Below are 5,984 nucleotides of genomic sequence, written 5' to 3'. Positions count from 1 at the left end.
GTATAATCAAATCTTTTTTACAGACTGATTCAAACAGCTTAAAATTAAATCTGTAATATTGTGTACATTTAAAGGGAAAAAAAACAATTTAGGCTGAGCAGTGGCAATATATAATATTAAATGCTCTCCAACTTTGAACAGCAGTTCTAATGCACAGCAGATGAATTAATGGTTAACTATGGTTAATCACATATTGATCAAATATAAATGAGGGCTGCCTTGTTTCCTTTAACTTCCTTTATAGCTTATGTCTTTTTTTTCTTTTTAGACTCTCCTTTCTATGTACAAATGCCAGCTCTGTTCCTAATGTAGTTTCCCCCTTATCTACATCCCTTTGTCAAAGATCCCAGCTCAGGGGATTAGGAGTTCTAAGTTGCCTTTGGAGCCTGAACATTAAGCAGTGGTTCAGCCCAAATAATCTCTTTTGATGCATTTGTTTGTACCTGTTTGCTCTTTGAAAGATGGGTCGGTGTGTATGAGAGAGAGAGTGTGTCATAATCAGGGAACAAAATTTATCCCTTCCGCCCTTTTTAAAAATGGTCTCAATTTTAATTGCAAATCTGTGAGCCACTTTCTTGATCTCCCTTCAAAATCTCAAGGGTGTGAAGTGGCAGAGAACACTATAGATGAAACAAATTCATCATAGCTGCTGAAGTGCAGGTGGTGTGGAGAGTTTGGTAAACGTAAAATGTCTCCTCACCCCTACCCTCACCCGAAATGTTATTTGCTCAGAATCTCCCAAACAGACTGCATGGGCGTGTCAGGCTGTGTTCAAAGCTGCTGTTCTCATGATGGTGGGAATGGCTTAGTTGTGTAAGCATGTTTGCAACACATTGGTCTGATTCGCTTTCCATTTGCGCTGGTGTGATACAGGAGTAACTCTTTTGGAGTCAGTTGAGTTATAGCCATGTAAAAACTGGTGTGAGTGAGATGAGGCAGACCCCTCAATCCACTCAGCAGCATCAGCTGTGCCTTTTATGCTTGATAAATCCTCAGAGAAACAGAGTATCATGTAATCTACTGAGCATGGATGAGACCTAGAAAACAGAGGTCCTCTTTGCTCTGTGCTGATATTAAAGATTTTGTGGTAACTTTTAACCCTGCTGTTCTTGGCTGAAATTTCCACCTCCCTATCATTATGCATTGTGCCATCTAGCTGATGCCCTCCACCCCAGAAGGAGCTGCACTGCCATGGCCTAGTGATTCCTGTATGTATATAGAACCAAATTCTGAAGTCCTGATTGGGTCAAAATTCTCTGAATTTGGCCTGTTGTTTGTAATGCTCTTTTGGATGAAGGGTGCTAGGGTTATTACTACAGCTGAATCTCTTAAAGTGATATTGTTACTCTCCACTCCCTTAAAACATTTTAATTTTGTTATTGCTCATTGTTTGAAGACTCGGTCTAGGCCAATAGTGTTGGCCTCTAGAAGGCTACATAAGACATTTTTTCCCCCTGTTGATGTTGTCCACTTTCATGTTGGCAACCATATTTCCCTGGGCTTCTATCCCTTTGCAGGGGCCAGGATGATTCCCCCTTTTTGTTGCTTTGTTTACTTCCTCATCTGTTAATCAGCCCGACTAATCATAATATCAGTAGTTTGCACAGCAAAGGGGAAAAGTTTCCGGTCAGCACTGCTGTGGGGCCAGCAGGGTGACCTCTTCGGACCAATCTTTGGCGGCTACTCTTTTTTTTCCCCCCCTCCCCTAAATGAAATGCAGAACTCATTCCCAATGGTATCATAAAGCACAGGCTCTGGTGTATATGAACTACTGGGTGGTACTGGAGGGCATCAGACCTGTTCCATGACACACACAACTATGCGTGATAGACTCTGTAGTCCCAACACTGAAAACAGATTGTTCTTTAACTCGAGTGCTTGAGGCCTGCGCTTTGGGAGCAAGAGGAAGATCCAAGTTCTGTCCCCGCTAGTGGCTGTGCTGTGGAGCATAGTGAAAATCATGAAGTCCTGGGTGGCTTGAACAAACCGAGGGGAGAGAGATGCAGAAACAGGGATGCTTGGATTTGGGGTCTGCTTAATGAATCTAGAGGTGTTTTGGAAGTAGGCTTCATTTTATCCATCTCCCCTAAATTGGTGGGGTGATGGGGGGGGGGGGAGTTCAGATAAATGGTTTTAATTTTGGTTCCTTTCTAGTTGACAGCATCCTGTTAAGATTTATGACCCACTGCAGCTTATGCATGCTTCACGATAGAGGTTTAAATCATGTCATGTGAACTGGCCTTGCCTTTCCACTGGAAATAATAGTCCCCAGCTTCAATACCAGACAGTAAAATGCATTAACAGCATCCTGTGTATTTGGATAATGGCACTATTAACAAGCAGCACAACATACCATAGCAGTAACAGGACTTTGCCTCTTTATAGTGAGACCTTCCACTTCCATTGCGCCTTTCAATTGAGGATCTCAAATCACTTTGCAGAGGTTGGGGCTGATCCTCAGCTGCTGGAAATCTGTGTAGCTCCACTGACTTCATGGTCTGCTGATATACTCCAGCTGAATATCTGGACCGTTATAACAATTATCTTAGTTATATTGTGGGAATACCTAGATGCCCCAGTTGTGAACAGGGCCCCATTGTGCTGGGCGCTCGGCAGACACATAGTAGGAGACAGTCCCTGCTCCAAAGAACTTGGAATTTAATATGAGGCAAGATGCAACAAATAAGTGTGACAAACAACGGCAGGGATGAGGGCAATAAAAATAGGGTCATGAGGTTGCCGGGTAGTTGTTAAACAATTTGGTAGTTCATGATGGCTCCAAATATTTCTTTAGTGAGGAAAGATGATCCAGTGATTAGGGCACAAGCTTGAGATTTGGATTCAAGTCCCTGCTCTGCCACAGACTTCCTGTGCTTCGGTAAGTTGCTTAGCCTTTCTGTGCCTCGGTTTCCCATCTTTAAAATGGGGATAACAGCATTGCCCAGCACCCTACCTTACAGAGGCATTGTGAGGCGAACTACATTAAAGACTGTGATGTGCTCTGCTATTATGGTGATGGGGGCAATATAAGTGCCCAAGAGACTTGTAAAATTATTGGTCAATTAAATCAGCTGATCCCAAATGAAGCATGAAGGTGGGAGAAAAATGTCAGACATCCTTCCTGGAAAAATCTTCAGCGTTTTCCTACCAGTTCTACTGATGCGTAAGCAAAACAGTCGTTAATTGGCTGACTCCATGTAGGTGTCACAGCAGGGACGGCCTTGGAGAGGGATTTGATGGAGTTCTTACTGATCAGCTCAAAAGGGGCATTCCAAGTGTAATGGGGTTAGGGGCAGGAGTATTTTAAATGGGACCCTAATCCACCCTAATTTATCTTGGTGGGATGAGAAGCAACCTGTGGCTCCCTGCTCCCTGCATTTCCCAGAGGAACAGGCTAGATTTAGTTCCCTGCCTGTAGGATGGTTGGGATAGTAGTAACTTCAAGGGACTTTCTTCCCTGATTTACCTAGTGAAACTACACTTGCAGGGCCCTGCCTACTGGGTCTCCAGAATACTAAGGGGTTGGGTTTAAGGCTGCAACCCAATTATCCTCCCTCTTGAGGGACCTTACAGCTGCTCGTGAGACCCCAGACTGAGCCTGAACAATGGAAACTATGATGAAGAAGCTTCCAAATCACTTTGCTCTCTCTTCACGGTACCTCCTCCCCAGTCACTCCTCTTACCCGTGTCAGATCCATCTGTGAGGTGGAGTGCTCCCACCCGCTACTAGACAGACTCCCAATAAGTAACATATCCCTAACTGGAGTAGTAGCTTTATCTTGAATCAAACTGTTAAAAAGGGGCACACGCAAAACATCAAATCAAAGAAAACAGATTTATCTTTCTCAGGAACAGCCTAAAAATAGGAGAAAACTTAGCAGGTTTCAGAATATACTAAGCAGTTGAAAGATGGTAAAATATACTGAAGCAATCCTTACACTACTTCCCACACTCAGATGAACAGACATGCTAAAGTATTTACTCTAGATGAGTACACACATACAAAAACACTTTTAACAGTAATAGTCTCTGTTGTGGGGTGGTGAAACTTGGCTCTTTGGTTTGATGGTTCCCGAAGGGTATGTGATGGGAATAATGCTCTGCCCACCTGGTTATGGCTTCACTCAGATTCCCACACAAATGATCACAGCAATGTCCTGAGCCCCCCTTTCCTCTTTTTGTGCAAGTCCCAAGTCTTCCCCTACAACAGAGACCCTGGTTCGAAAGGTCACCAGATGCTGCTCCCCAGTGCTCTTGAGTGAATGAAAGAGACCCACCTCCAAAGCAGGTGAATGCACCAGCTGAGTACTTACCAGGGAAGCCGTAGTCAAGGGTAGCATGAAAAGGAAAACCCATCGACCTCTGAGCGCCGCACTCCTCTGCCTGCTGCGTGGCAGGGCCACCATCATCTGGGCTGTGCATTGCTCACACAGGGCTTTGCCCCAGGACTGAACCGGAAAATCTTCCGTACAACCAGCTGCAAGTACCCCACAGTATTTGCTGCCTTCTCCCTGGCTCAGGGGCTGCCAGAACTCCCCAGGCTAATGCTGTTCATGGCTCCCTGTGCGGCCGGTCTCAGGACTGTGTGGTGAGGGGTTACTGGGCTCCCATAGCTCGTCCCCTCCTGTCTGCTCCACTCACTCTCCTTTGCTGGCTCTCTGTGACTCTCTCTCGTTCCCTTATCACGTGTCTCTGACCTCCCTGCCCACTCCCTACAGCTCCCCATCTCTGGTGCTGTTGTTCACTCACCTCTACAGGGCCCTGCCCTGCTGAGCCTGTCACTTGTTTAGTGCGTAGGGTTGCCAGGCATCCGATTTCCAACCAGAACGCCCAGTTGAAAAGAGGCCCTGGTGGCTCCAGTCAGCACTGCTGACCAGACTGTTAAAAGTCCAGTCGGCGGTGCAGTGGGGCTAAGGCAGGCTCCCTGCCTGCCTGCCCTGGCTCAGTGCTGCTCCCAGAAGTGGGCGGCGTGTCCGGCCCCTAGGCGCAGGGGCGGTCAGTGAAGCTTCATGTGCTGTCCCTGCCCCGAGCGCCAGCTCTGCAGCTCCCATTGACCAGGAACTGTGGCCAATGGGAGCTCCAGGGGTGGCACCTACAGGTGTGGGCAGCGCGCACCACGCAGAGCTGCCTGGTTGTGCCTTTGCCTAGGGGCCGGACATGCCAGCCGGTTCCGGGAGCAGCACTGAGCCAGGGCAGGCAGGGAGCCTGCCTTAGCCCTCTTGCACCGCCAACCGGGAGCCGCCTGAGGTAAGCACTGCCCGGCTGGAGGCCACACCCTGACCCTCCAGCCTGGGTCGGAACCCCCTCCCGCACTCTAACTCCCTCCCAGATCCCGCACCCGCACCTGCACCCCAACACCCTGCCCCAGCCCTGAGCCCCCTTCCACACTTCAAACCCCTAGACCCAGCCCAGAGCCCCCTCCTGCACCTGAAACCCCTCATCCCTGTCCCCGCCCTAGAGCGCACACACCCAGCCAGAACCCTCCCTCCCTCCCACACTCCAACCCCCTGCCCCAGCCCTGAGGCTTCTCCCATACTCCAAACCTCTTGGCCCCAGCCCAGAGCCCCTTCCTGCACCCCCAGCCCCACTCCAAAGCCTGCATCCACAGCCAGAGCCCTCACCCCCTCACACACTCCAACCTCCTGCCCCAGCCTGGAGCCCCCTCTGGCACCCTGAACCCCTCATTTCTGGCCCCACCCCAGAGCACACACACCCCAGCTTGGAGCCCTCACCCCCTCCTGCACCCCAACCCCCTGCCCCACTCCAGTGAAAGTGAGTGAGGGTGGGGGAGAGTGAGCGATGGAGGGAGTGGGGCTGGAGGGAGTGGGGACTCTGAGAAGGGGCAGGGCAGGGGTGGGGCCTCGGCGTAGAGGCGTGGCAGGGGCAGGGCAAGGGTGTTCGGTTTTGTGCAATTAGAAAGTTGGCAACCCTATTAGTGCGGGTCCCCGGTGTCTGCGCCGACCCTTGCTCCACACCTTGGCTCT

The sequence above is a fragment of the Terrapene carolina genome, unplaced genomic scaffold (genome assembly GCF_002925995.2).
Source record: "Terrapene carolina triunguis isolate 2854851 unplaced genomic scaffold, T_m_triunguis-2.0 Scaffold44635, whole genome shotgun sequence".
Classification (NCBI taxonomy): Eukaryota; Metazoa; Chordata; order Testudines; family Emydidae; genus Terrapene; species Terrapene triunguis.
Note: the sequence above shows the minus strand (reverse complement) of the source record.